The following is a 14918-nucleotide window of genomic DNA, read 5'->3' as shown; positions in this document are numbered from 1 at the left end:
ATATAGCTATTTAGGATTTATTTTATTATGTTGCTAGAGACACTGGTGGGCTTCCAAATTTCTTTAACATTGTAAATATAGCAGTAAAATATTGCCCATCTGATAAATCCCTCTTTCTCTCCCTCTTTTGTTCAAATTGTGGAAGAATGTGGATTTAGGGGTATTTTAAAAAGTGAATTTGGGATGCTGCTTCAGCAGTCTAGCTGACACAAGGGACTAGTGTTCCCAGATACTTATCTGGGCACCAGAAGCTCCTGAGATCAAGTAACCCTGAGCTGCTGGCCAGGACAGGTTTTTGTACTGCTGGGGCAAGGACAGCGCAGCTTTTTATACTTCTAGGGACAGCACAGGTGCTAGCCTTGGGCTCTAGCTCCCCCTGGATGCAAATCTGGGAGGAGCCAGGCAGGGTTATTTTGTCCCAAGTGGCACAATTTTCTCCACAACGAAGTGCATGTCCGAGCACATATGCTGAGGCAAAAAGCCCTGGCTCAAATTTGCACCACTTCTATTTGAGCTGCTGCAAGTGCACATGCTTGCATGTGTGGATGTGCCCAATAACTGCATTTGGGAAGGTAAGGTTATTGACTGAAGAAGGTAAGGAACAAAGTTTTTTTAGAATAGTTCTGCAAAAGCAGAAAGTGCAACTGTGTGAACAGAGACTCAGTCATGGACTGGTTAGAATCATAAAAAATAGAGCTGAATGGGACAATCATCTACTCCAGTACCCCGCTCAAGATGGGATCACTCCTGTTTAAAACATCTCAAATAAGTGTTCATCTAGCGTTTGCAAAGAAAGTTCCAGTGACAGAAATCCTAGAACCACCTTGATAATTAGAAACGTTTTCCCCATATTTACCCTAATCTCCCTTGTTGCATTTTAATCCCCATTACTTCTTATCCTGCATTCTGGGGACATAGAGAATGATTAATGGTCATCTTCCTTATAACATCCCTGTTTGTGTTTGAATATCTGACATTCCCCTTTGGTTTTCTCTTCTCTAGACTAAATAATCCTAACTCCTCCAACATCTCTTCATAAATCACATTTTCTAGACTTCTAATCATGCTTATTATTTTCCTTTGGACTCTTTCCAATTTTGTCCACATCTTTCTTGAGAAGCACTAAACAAAGTGCTCTCTAGATAAGGCCTCATTAGTGAGCTAATGAAACCTATTCATTTTGTACACAAAGACTGAAATTGAATGGATTTCTATCGAAAGATCAGCTCAGTATTTCACTGAACTCTAAATTTGGGGGCCAGTTTTACCATCAGTGTGAGGTGTGATGCCAGATTGTCAGAGGCTTCTTGGGACATCTTCAGAAGCATGCATTCAAGCCCTTCTTCATATTCTTGCTAATGTCTGCTCTGCAGGTGACCCACTTATCAACTCACCTAGGGAGTCAAAGGTAGCTAGATGTGGTGGTAGCCACACGGGTCAAGTGACTGATGAAAATTGTAAAGCCTTAACAATATTAGTCTTTGGGGCTGCTAGGTTTGGAAGGATCTTTGACTATTACACTCAGTGAAATCAGCAATTACTTTGGATTTCTATAATGCAACTAAGGGTATTAATGGCTTGATACTTTAAAGGACTTTTAAAGTCTCTGATGAATCATAGCAAAGTAGAGAGGACCTTACAAGGTCATCTAGTCCAGCCTCCTGTTCAAGGCAGGATCATCTCTGACTAAACCATCCCAGCTAAGTGTTTGTCTAGCCTGCCCTTGAAAATTTGCAGGGATGGAGAGTCCACAATTACCTTAGATAACCTGTTGCAATGTTTGGCCACCCTCATAGTCAGAAAGTTCTTCCTAATTGCCAAACTAAATTTCCTGTGCTGCAGCTTGAGCCCTTTGCTCCTAGTCCTGTGCCCAGTAGTCACAGAGAAAAGCTCATCTCCATCCTCTCTGTAATAGCCCTGCAGGTATTTGAAGACTGTTATCAAATCTACATTCCCCCCACTTGCCAGTTGACTCCTATCCAGACTACATAACCCCAGTTCTTCAGGCATTTCTCAAAAATCATGCTTCCCAGGCTTTTAATCATTTTTGTCACTCTGGTGGACTCTTTCCAATGTGTCCACATTTTTCTTGAAGTGTGGGTCCAAAACTGGACACAGTACATCAGGTGAAGCCTCACCAGTGCTTAACAGAGCAGCAGAATCACTCCCCTTGATTTGCAAGTGAGACTTCTGTTAATATAACCCAGTATGCTGTTGGCTTTTTTTCCAACAAGAGCATAGTGTTGGCTGATGTTCAGCTCATGGCCCACTGTAACCCCCAGGTCCTCCTCTGCAGTACTGAAACCTAGCCAGTTATTCCCCAATCTGTATTGTGCATTCAGTTACTTCGTCCGAAGCACAGGACTTTGCACTTGTCCTTGCTGGACCTCAGCTGATTGATTATGGACCATTTCTCCAGTCTGTCCAGGTCATTCTAAATCCTAGCCCTTTTCTCCACAGTGTCTGCAACTCCACTCAATTTGGTATCAACTGCAACTGAAACAGAGAATGGTAAAGAGTAAAAGGATAACAGCGCAGATGGTGGAAAAGTAAATTTGATTAAAAAAATAGAACTTATATAGCGAGAACATGGTGTTGTGCATTGTTTATAAAGATTCAGAAAAGTTGACCTCTAAAGGGTGAGAGGAATAATTATGGATCACCTGAAAAGTGCTCAGTAACCTGGCTTATGTCGGCAGTAAGTTTTTATGCTTTATTCTTCACAAGATAAATATGTTCAGAAGTTGTAATGGATGCTCAATAATGCCCCAAGGCCAGATCTTCCTGAGAAGATCTGTTAATGGACTGTGCCTAGGAGGAGATACGAGAAGCCAGGGAGTGGATCTTTGACTACTCTGCCATTGTAGACAGATGGCAGTTGAAGACTTGGACGCTAACAGTGATTACAAAGATGAATTTTGTCCTATGCCAACACACTCTCCAAAGTTGGATTTTTGGTAGCTACCAAATTACTGTAGACCACAGCTGCTTTATCACTCGGCAGTGGAAATGCATGAAGTCCAGCATCCTCTGTGCTCATGGAAGGAGGAAGAGGAACCAGTGTTAGCCTTAAATCCATAGTTATCTTCTCATGAAGCAATACGTTTCCCACTAAAGTCAAATTCTCAACAGCTTGGAGGTTAACTTTGATTTTTTCTCTCTACAAATGTTAGCAATTGTCTATAGCACTCCAGCTCTTCCAAGCTGTTATCCATCTCATGTGACGTTATTTTCAAAGAATGGTATGATGACTAAAAAGACAAGAAAAAAGAAATCTGTAGATAAGCCATTTTTTATCTTTTCAGGCTTGAAATATATGCCGTATTAAGACAATCCAAACAGCAATGCTGCCTATCCTGTCTTTGGTGTCGGGTCAGGACACAAATTATATTTACTTCAACAGTTACAAAGTTTTGCACTCCTACAATACCTTAAAGCATCTTTCAGACAGGATATCAGTCACCTTTTCCTTGCTCATGGCTTAGGATATTATCTAACCTCTTCAATAGAATTGTAGTCTTTTTCTACTTGAATGACTATCTATTATTGTCTCCCCCTGCCCATCCATCTTTTTAGATCGTAGTAGGACTAAGTCGGATCAATAAATCTAAGGATTCATCCTGTTCTGTGAAGTCTAAATAATATGGTTTTTGTTTTCTTGGTAAAGAAAGCTAAGCCTGGTAACGAATGAAAGAAAAATGTAACAACTACTCACCATATGGTGTGGAGTAATTTCTATCAAATACCACTCACAGAAAAGTCTCTATAAATTGAAAATCAACATGATGGAAAGTGCAGTTATTCTTTTGTACCACAGAATGTTTACAATGGATTCTTTTATTGTTAAATCATTAGCTTCTATAAAAATCCCATTTTCTAAGGTCAAGCTATAAATGGTAAATTCTGTCACTATACCTCACCTCACTGGATAATGTCTCCAGCTGTATCTTTTCTCCTACTTATTGAGCATTCAGAAGCTCAATTTTATACACCTAAAATTATTCTACTAATACGTGACCTTCGTCAGTACTTTAGTTCATGACTTTTCAGTGCCTGGTAGGTGAGGTGTGTAGGCAGAACTGTATTTCACAACAATCAAACAATCACCTTAGGCTGACAGTAACCAATCTCCCAATATACGTGTGAGAGAACTGAGCAAACTAATGATACTGTCACTTCCTGTTCAAATTATAAAAACAGGTACTAGTAAATGTAATCACTGGCTGCATCTATACGACATGCTGACTGCACAGTAGCTTGTTATTACTGTGCAGTAGTGCCACGTGGCACGAAGCATGATGCAATGCTACTGCGCAGTAGTAAAGAGCTACTGCACAGTTAGCATCACCTAAAAGTCATGTGGCGATGCTGCTGCACAATAACTGGCATTTAGTATTTGTGGATACAAGTACTAAATGACTGTGGAGTCAATGCCTTGTGTAGACACAGCCACTATGTAAGTGCACAGGGCATGCCTGATATCTTGCAACACCTGACCAGCTGAGCTGCTGGTTCAGACTCCATTTACCTCCATGTAACTCAAGAGCAACTCCACTGAAATCCAGAGTCACCTAGTGTAAAAGTGGTACATAATTATATTTAAAGTGATCGAAATCAGAACTGGCTCATAGCCTCTGAACGTCATACGGCTAGCAGCGTTTAGGCATTGACAGCTTGTCACCATTTCTGTTAACAGTTGGCACTGTTAAGATAAAACACTACCATGCTTCCTCCTATAAAATGAATAATTCTTGTATAAATAGCATGAGAAGTAATAAACTGAATTCATTAAAGGTTACTTTCAGCTAACCAAAAATCCATTCATTTAAGGATGAGATCCTTCATATCCCAAAGAGCAAGGATAAAGGGCTATCTAATTCCCTTTATTTAAAATTGCCTAAGTCAATACAATTCTGCACTCCAAATATGCACTCCAAATATGTCTTTGTCTGTTGATGACCTATTAATAATGGACGAAGCTTGAGCCAACTTTATTTGATCAGTTGAGGCGAACTGGCTGGCACTGTGTACTGTGCAGTATCTGCACCCCCCTTTTCCCCCTCCAAATCCTGCACCTATTCTGCAACTCCTGGTGGCTCCCGCAGCAGGGAGGGCAGTGCAGCAGTGAAGCGTAAGCAGCAGCCAGAGGTTTGCTGCTGTAGGGCAAGATGCCACTTCCTTTTTTTTTTTACTTCTGACATGTCAACAGGCCAAAAAAACTTACCGGTTTTCATTGGCAGAAAGGAGAGAGACACTACAAGCATAGTCTAAACCTGAGTTTTCTTTTATAGGACTGAAGGTTTTTGATGATACTTTTCAACACATTGGTGGTGAGAAATCATAAAATGTTGACAGTATGTTGCACTTGGAATTTATCCCTATTGGCCTTTAAATACAGTAACTTTCTTCTTAAGTAGTTTTGGCATGTTTCCTTACTACTCAGCCTGAAGTTGCTCATGTTTCACTGATGAGTGGCATTCCTTTGTTCCAGAAGAACTTCAATATTACCTACATTCCTGCTCCAAATAAATCTTTTATTTTTTTTTCTAACTCACTACTTTAAAATAGAAAAGCAGTGGGGAGATTTAGGAGAGTTATGAATAAGAGTTCTCTAAGTAGGCTTGGGGTTCAGCACTGGCACAGATTGCCTACAGAGAGGTTGGGGAATCTTCACTAGTGAAAGTTTGTAAAATAAGGTTGGGTGAACATTTGTGTGGATGGGTTAGATGGGGGTGTTCCTGCCTTTACCAAGGGGTGGTTAGATTAAATGACCTTTTATGCTTCATTTCTATGTTTTTATGCCCATTTTCTAATTTAGATTGGGTGAAATTCTCCTTTATGTAGGTAGCAAGCATGAAGTCCAAGAACCATTTATATCCCAGTTATGACCTTTCAGATCTTAAGTGAAAGTTAAGTGGCACATGGAATGAAATTCACCCAATCTGAACTGTTAGAGCTTGAGTTTCTTTTTGTAGTACTAATTTAGTCACACAGCAGTGTTAATGCCTCTGCCTTTTTCAGCACTGGTGTTAAAGAATGTGTTTGGTGTTAAAATTCAGATCTGGATTTGGGCAACTGAGGCAGCCATTTCTATCATCTGGATTGGGTCATCAGTTTCATTACATTCATTATATGGATCAGGGCTTGGTTTGGACCTACTTCTATGTATAAACTTTCAGAGAATCAAAGAGTCTGTAAATTGGAAAGGAGCTCACAGTTTAATCTTGCTCTCTGGGTATTGCATTATGTTTTATGCATTAGTTTTATCAGTGACTGTTTATTCATTTGATTTGAAATTTCATTTACTGTGGCACACACATATTCAGACTTCTTTCTTTGTTGGGGAGCATGATGTTTTAAGAAGCAAATTTCTTACTTTCTTATTATATGCTTCAGAGGAACTGTTTCATACTACCCAAATATTTTGTTCATATTGGGCACGTCTGCATGATATTAGATTAATTTTTTAATGCACAGTAAAGTGTCACCGTCTATGTGTGTGGCAATTACTGCACAGTAGATTAGTCTAATGTGCTGTTTTCTAGTACCAGTAGATACAGGTACTATAAAATGGTGGATTAAACTAATGCACCAAAGTGCACATGTAGATGCTAACAGGGAGCAAATTGCTCCTAGTGAGCCCAGGCAGCAGGGGGCCACAAGTTAACCCCAAGATCTGAAGGGTGGGCAACAAGCTGGGGACAGCTCCCAGTCCACTTTCTGGAGCAGCTCTGAGCCAGGTGTAGCTCTGGGGTCAGGCAGGGAGTTGTGTGGCTCACAGCTGCTCCAGCTGTGCCAGCTGTGCACAGCTCCACCCCACCCCACCCTCCCAGAGCCCAGGCTGCCTCTAGTGCCCCCTGACAACTGTGCTGTCCCCCTGGCTGCTGCAGAGGGCCAAAGCAGGATAAGAGCACCCCTGGACTGAACTGCTTCCAACACCAGTGCATGACCAGATGCTTGACCAGGCACAGTTTAACGCTCTTAAATTTTCTGCGCAAAAATTCAGGTACATTTATTGCACATGTAGACGTGCCCACTGAGTTAGTAATGCCTGTAGTATTTTACTTTCCTCCTATAAACTTGAAAGAAACAGAGTGTTACTCAAAGTCTATAGGTACAGAAAAACATGGATTTCTCAGAGCCAGGATTTAGGAGGTAACAGCACTTAACAAGACTTTGCTTGTTTAGCTATGTAAATTTTTGCCCTCTAGCAGTACTTAATATGATGTATATTTAATCAAATATTTTATTCCATAATATGTACTAGACTATTTTAGTCTCTGTTATGCTGTGTTAGCCACTGTTCCTTCTATTGGCAACTAAAAAAGCATGAGCTATATACCCCTGTCAATGTAGTTACAATTCATGGAGTGTTTTGCTTTGTATTTTTTTAAAATTCATCACCATTTTTTACTATTTATAACCTTAATTAGGTAGTGTTATAAATAGATTATAGCTTCTGCTTCACTGTCTACCTTCAAGGCCGGATTTGCTGGATGCGCTCTGAAATCATTGAAGTAGTATGAGCAGTGTCAACAGAGAATGCTAAGATGCTATGATAGGAGGCTACCTGTGGAAAAATACTTTTCCATACACCTTCTTTCTTACAAAGGAGTCTGGCTGCTACTGGGCCTAAGATAAGTCTCAGGTGCAGAGGGAGCAGGGTGCACTTTAAGGAATAGTCATAGGGCCGAAGTACAGGCTGTCAAAAAGCCCAAGGTTGAATCAATTCAATCTTCACAGGTTAGTCTAAGCTGCATAGACTGAACTGTTAACCAAGTGAACAGACATTCACATTTAATTCTGAAAATGCAGCCACATGCCTGCAGTGGCCCAGGCCAGAAGCCTACTCGGGTGGAGCAGACAGCTTGGGTCAAAGGTAGCCTGCTCACTCCATGGGGCAGAGAGGGGTGGGGAAAGCTAGCAAGGGAGGTGCAAAGCATCCTAGGATGCTTGGGAACTGTGATTTAACTTAAATCTGGAAGGACAGAAGTCCAATAAACTGATTTAACCTAAATTGGTTAAATCTGATACTCTGTCCATCCAGGTTTACCTTAAACTGGTTTTAGCCATTTTAAAAGTGGTTTATATGCACTGAACTTCTGTTGTGTTACAGATTTGAGCCAGTTTCTGATCATTTATATTGGTTTATGTGTAATTTCTGTCCCTAGCCTTCATCTCTCTACGCGTCATGTTTGCCATCAGGATAATGATACTGGTACTGATAATGATACTGATCATGATAAGGATATATCTAATGATACTTCCTGTTATATGTCTTATGGTTATTATAAATCTTTTTTTTTCACTGGAGGGGACTGGAATCATGCAACAGTGCTCCAGAGGTTTTATGCAACTAATTTTCCATTTGGTAACCTGTTACACTTGAGTCTCAATGCAAGGGTTGCATTCCAAAAAACACTCTCATAAAGCAAATTCACATAAAGCAAATCCATTATTACATGTAATTACTAGGGATATGTACCAGCCTCACTCTACTGCCCCCCCCAAACCATGATACAATCAAACAGTAATCACACAATACAATAAATGCTGTGCGGAGAGGCTGCGAGCTCCACACTGCAAGCAGTAGCACGTGCAGGGGGTGCTGCTCACTGCTCCTGGCTCAGCCCTGCTTCCCTTCCCCGGGTGCCTCTCCAGCCCTGCAGAAAGGCTACAAGCTCCCTGCTGCACTGGGTCATGCCCGCTGGGCTGGAGAGGCACCCGGGGCAGGGAAGCAGGGAACAGCAGGGCTGCCCAGAGAAGGTACTCACCCTGCACTGCAAGCAATGGCATGCGCAGCAGGCAGATCACCGAGGCAGTGCAGGGCAAGCACCTTCCCTGCTTGGCCCTGCTGTCCCTGCTTCCCTGCCCCAGGTGCCTCCACAGCCCAGCAGGCATACCTGGTGCAGTGGGGAGCACGTAGCCTCTCCACGCAGCCCCGTTGTTCCCAGCCACACCAGGTTGTGCCCGCCGGGCTAGAGAAGCTATGGGCTACTTCAGGGCAGCGGGGTAGGGGCAGCTGGGACCAGGCAGGGAGAGGAGCCAAGCTGGGCCAAGGAACAGGGCCAGGGCCCATTGCACTCATGTGTCTTTCCCTTCCCTTTGGAAATGCACATGGTAGAGGGGAGCCAGCTCTCCCCTTCCCCCAGTGAGCCACCGGAGGCTCCATCCTGCTCCCCATTGGGGCCCTGCAGCTGCACACTCTGGCCATGGGCCCCAAGCACTGCCCAGCTGGACAGCAGCCCCAGCCCTGCCAAGATCCCTCCCTACAGGGGCCTCAGTCTCCCTCTTCTTCCCCACTTACCTGCTGGAGCTGCCCTCAAGTTTACTTGGGGCCATGTGCATGGACTGTACATGTACGTGGTGCCTCCTGTCTCACTGTTTTCCTTTTGCTTCCTCCCAGCTCATTGCCCGCCGATTTTGCATAAAATCAGATTTTTCTTGTACAAAGTGAATTTCTGATATAAATAAGGTCATTGAATGAAAATGAATTCACACAAAATGAATTTGCATAAAGAGCGACTCGAGTGTATAGGCCTGTTCTTTTACAGCTGCAAGGTCCCTATAGTTGCCACAAGATTCAAAGTGGCCAGGATTTGTGGCAGAGGAATAGCTATAAAACAGTAGATTTGTTGTAACTTAATAATTATGTTAAAGAATTCAGAGTTCCAGTGAGGGTAGTTGTCTAATTCTTTTAAACTTTTTGGAAAATTCCAGCCTCAGATCATTATAAAGGCTGAAGCATGTAAGTTACAACACAATAATTGGTACAATAAAACTGTGTAGATAAAAGAGCAATGCTTAACTATTCAGAGATCTCTGGGTATGCTGACTGTGGAGCCAAAGGACCTGATATATCTAGAGAGGTATAAAAATGTGTATGGTTTGGCCCAGGAAAAATCTTTAAATACAGGATTGTGGCAACCTTAATTTAAAAAAAACATAGTATAATAGTAGCTAGGATCAGAAGGGACCTAAACAAATCATCAAGTCCGACCCCCTGCCTTTGGCAGGAATGGATACTGGGGTCATATGACCCCAGTCAGGTGTCTATCCAACCTCCTCTTAAAGACCCCCAAGGTCAGAGCAAGCACCACTTCCCTTGGAAGTTGGTTGCAGGTCCTAGCCACCCTAATCATAAAGTAGTGCCTCCTGATGTCTAGCCTGAACCTGCTCTCTATCAACTTGTGGCTGTTATTCCTAGTTACCCTGTGTGGTGCCCAGGGGAACAGGGCATGTCCTATTTCCTGCTGATCCCTCCTGGTGAATTTGTAGACGGACACCAGACCCCCTCTCAGTCTTCTCTTGTGGCGGCTGAACAAGTTCAGGCCCTCTAGTCTCTCCTTATAGGGCCTACCCTGCTGCCTCCCGATCATGCGAGTGGCCCTCCTCTGGACCCTCTCAATGCTAGCCACATCTCTCTTGAAGTGCGGTGCCCAGAACTGGATGCAGTACTCCAACTGTGGTCTGACCAGTGCTGCATAGAGGGGGAGGATCACGTCCCTAGACCTGCTTGTGATGCATCTGTGGATGCATGACAAGGTGCAGTTAGCCTTACATGTATTACAATTTTTGGAACATGCAGAATCCCATGCTGATGAATCTTATACTTTTTGGATATTAGCACTTATACATGAAAAATAGTAGCATTCTATTCTGTTTGGGTGCTTTGCTCACAACCACAGCATCTGAGATGGTTTCTCTGTATTTTTACTTTGAGGTTCAGTATACAGAATGGGCCAGAATCTCAGCTGATGTAAATTAGCACAGCTCGAAATCAAAGGAGCTGTTCCATTTGACACCAGTTGAAGACCTTGTCCAGGGATGTATATTGCAGGGGGCTGCAGAAGTTCAATGTATAGAGCAGGGATGTATGTGGTAGCTGTGTTGGTCTGGGAGAAAAAGAAATGCAAAAATCTGGAACTCTTGGTTCCAAAATGATACCATTTATTAGACCAACTGAGAAACTGCAAAAAAAAAAAAAAAAATTATTGCAATTTCTCAGTTGGTCTAATAAATGGTATCGTTTTGGAACCAAGAATGCATAGAGCAGCAGTTTCCAAACTGTGGGTCACAACCCCAAATGGGGCTGCAACATCAGCAGATGGGGTCATGGTGCGGCACACTCTCCTGCACCAGGTCCCACCTGATGGGCTGCAGAGGCCTGGGGGAAGGGCAGCAGGATGGGGAGCCACAAGCCTGCAGCGGGCAGGCTGCATCCTCCCGCCACCCCACCACAGGTGCCACTCTGGCTGTGCTGCCTGTAAGGGAGGGGACAGAGGTGGAGGGGGCAGGAGGTGGGGAGCCAGGCCCTGCACTCTGGCCACAGTAGCTGCTGCTTCCTGTGGGCAGCAGCTGGGGCTCAGGTGCTGCTGAGGTGGGGGGGGGCAGGGGGTGTGGGCCCTGGCCCTGGGCCACCTCGAGAGAGTAGGGTACTGAAGATTGGGAGTGAGGGGCACCAGCAGGACCAAGGGGCTGTGGGCAGGGAGTGAGATGCATGGGGGGGCAGAAGACGGGGGGGAGGCGCTGTGAGTTGGGAGTGAGGAGTCATGCTGAGGAAATGGGGTCATAAATGGGGTCATGCTGAGGAAAAGTTTGGGAAGCACTGGTATTGAGTGTATATTATGAAAGATTGAATGTCGAACATTTGACATCAGAACTAAATTTGAACAAATTCACATGGGATCAAACTGAGCAGGGTGTTCATTGAAGAGAAGCTGGTTCATCTGGTTTTAATAATAACCTTTCAATGCATATTCATTTGATCAAATCCTTAGAATCACAAACTGGTAGCATGTCGGATCAATATTTTGATTCCAAGTGACTATTTTCAAGATTACTTAAATTGTGTATTGCTTTTACACTGTCTTAGAAAAGAAGGGCCTTGTGATAGATATACTGATCCCTCTGCAGGAATATCTACAGGAATCTGTACATTGTAAATTAAGTATTTAATTGCTTGTCCTAAAATGTTCTTGAGAGCTTTGACACATAATGTGCATTGTGCAGAATGGATGCAGTGAGGCACGGTAAGCTATGATTAAACCAAGTTTTTTGTAGAATATTTTTTGAAGCAATGCCCTTTTGCTGAAAGACTCACTGCAAATGCTCAGTTTAGAAAAAATTTTAGAGCCAGACTTTCAAATCTTGAACATTTTAAAGGCTTTATGTAATGAAATTATTGGTATGAATTTATGTAACTAAATGATGATGTTAGGTGCTGCTGTAATCCTTGTTAAAATGGAAAATATCAGTGATGAACTAAAGTTTCCAATATTCATCCTAATTAGGTCAGTCAAACGGATGTATTATTTTTCTCAATAACCTTCCCAGTCTTGATTTTATATAAAATGCTCTCCATAAAATCTTTTAATCTTTTGAATGCCATGACCCAATGCTCCAGCAGATCAGTTCTGCTTCGAGTAAATGTAATATCTTCAATATATTACTGTAACTTCCAAGGTCATGGCAATATTACATGAAAAGTGTGCTTTAATTTCCTGTCTCTGTAATGGTGAGAAATCTAAGCTCCATTTATTGCTCTTCCATGTTTTTTTAAAATCTAAATGTGAATTTTACAATGTTGAAACATAGTCACCAGAATTAATCTTGTTAATTAGTTGGTATTATAGGAGCAGATTCTGCCTCTGATTTGTTTGAAATGAACAGAGGTTTTGGGACACTTGGGGAAACAAATGAACCGAGTTAATTCAGTAAACAGTAAATATTGCTTTAAGAATATTGCATGCAAATTTTTTAAACTGAGCTGGAAACAATTTTATAATTATAGTTGTGTACACTAACAAGGGATCAAATGCTTTGTTGTTATCTTGTAAGGGTCTGTGTCTTTTAAACTGTCATCTGTATCTTTAAAATTGAAAAAAAGCACAATGCAACCAGACTGTAACTCTCAACATTTCTACAACAAAAATATTAAACTATAATCAATTAATATATATTAATAAGTCATGTGGTGTCATGAGGAATGACATATCTTCCATTAGATGCCACTGTTGCATTGTTCAATGAAAATGTTTAGCTGGTCAAAATGTATGTGTAAAAATCCCTTTTCACTGAACAGTCAGCAGATTGTAAAATAAAACTTTGTTTTATTTTAAAACAAACTCTTAAGCAAAAATAGTTGTTCTTTCCAAAATATCTCATGTCTTATATTCTTTGAACAAAAAATGTTACTAAAAACACTTACTGAAATGGCTTCTTGAATTTTTTTATAAAAGGATATTTTCATACTGGAATTGGAGATTTGAGTTAGCAAGGTATTTTGGAAAGGATTTTAGTAACATGTTCTTGAAAATAGAAAATGTTATGAAAGGCAGACAATAGGTCCATTTAAATATCAATTCAATGGAAATTTTTACAAAAGTTTGAAAGTTTTCACAAACTCATTTTTCCCCATTCTTCATTAGCTGTATACTATAAAGCATATCTACTAGTTTTGTGCAGTACCAGCTACTTAGGAAGCATCAGCGAGTTCCCAGTTATATATGAAACATGATATGTGCAAGGTATTTGTACATTTCCGATGATTTGGCTCTTGATTATTTTAAACCAAAACTAAATATTGCTTGGGGCGTTAAACTAAGTATGACGGGGGATGGAGAGGCAGGAGATGGAGAGAGTCTAGAACCTACAAACTGCGAGACATGCAGCAATACACCCCAGGTAAGTACCCTTTGGGCATCAAAATGGGGGGGCAGGAAGGGGGGCACCAAAGGCACCATTCAGAGGGCTCAAGTGCCTCTATACTAATGGTAGGAGCATGGGGAACAAGCAGGAAGAACTTGCACTTCTGTTTGCAGATAATAACTTTGATTTAGTGGGCCTAATGGAAACCTAGTGGGACCCTACCCATGACTGGGCAGTACACATTGAGGGCTACAGGTTATACAGAAGGGACAGAGTAGGGAGGAAAGGGGGTGGGGTTGCTTTCTATGTACAGGGCATTATAGTTCTACCGTAATCCAAATGGGATCAGAGGAGGAGGAAGTTGAGGCATTGTGGGTTAGAATACATGGAGGTTGAAGGGAAAAGGACTTGGTGGTGGGGGTCTGCTACAGACTGCCACATCAAGAGGAAAAGCTAGACTTGGAATACTTGAGGCAGCTCTCAGAGGCTGAATGGTCTAGGGACGTGGTAGTCATGGGGGATCTAAACTACCCTGACATCTGCTGGGAGGAGCAGTCAGCCAAATCCAACCAGTCATGTAGGTTCTTAACCTGCATGCAGGACCTTCACTTAACACAGGAGGTATACGGTCCCACTAGGGGGAATGCCTTTCTGGACTTGGTGTTGGCTACGGAGGAGGACCTGGTAGAGGAGCTGCAGATTCGTGGTCACCTTGGGGACAGTGACCACCAATCAGTCGAATTCACCATACAGTGTAGGGTGGGTAAGATAACTAGCAAGGTAGAAGTGCTTGACTTTAAGAAGGCTAACTTCAGTATGCTTATGAGTCTAGCTAATGACGCACTGCAGGATAAGCATATTGGTGAGATGGGAGTCCAGGAAGGGTGGTCGTTTCTAAAGGAAGTGATCCTTTGGGCACAGAGGGAGACTATCTCACTATGAGGGAAAAGGGGGAAAGGAGCCAAAAAACTTCCTTGGCTAAACAGGGAAATCCAGGGGGACTAAGGGCAAAAAAGAAGGCATATAGGCGGTGGAAACAGGGGGAAGCTACCAAGGAGGAGTATACCTACTTGGCCTGCGCTTGAAGGGAGGCAGTTAGAAAGGCCAAAGCAACTACAGAGCTGAGGCTGGCAACACAAATTAAAGACAATGAAAAGTCTTTTTTTTAGTTAGGTGGGGAGTAAAAGGAAGGTGCAGGGCAGCATAGGACCCCTGCTGAACAAGGGGGAGGAATTAGTGACAGAGAGGGGGGACAAGGCTCAGCTATT

At 42.4% G+C, this 14918-nt stretch overlaps 1 protein-coding gene across 2 annotated transcripts in view; it reads left to right on the top strand.

Moving 5' to 3' along the window:
* Positions 1-14918, top strand: part of DLG2 (discs large MAGUK scaffold protein 2) — a 2095445-nt gene that overhangs the window by 867437 nt on the left and 1213090 nt on the right. The window lies entirely within an intron of this gene.

Source organism: Gavialis gangeticus, unplaced genomic scaffold (assembly GCF_001723915.1).
Source record: "Gavialis gangeticus isolate Ggan-Ray unplaced genomic scaffold, GavGan_comp1, whole genome shotgun sequence".
NCBI classification, from domain to species: Eukaryota; Metazoa; Chordata; order Crocodylia; family Gavialidae; genus Gavialis; species Gavialis gangeticus.
This window is presented reverse-complemented; position numbering and strand designations above follow the sequence as displayed.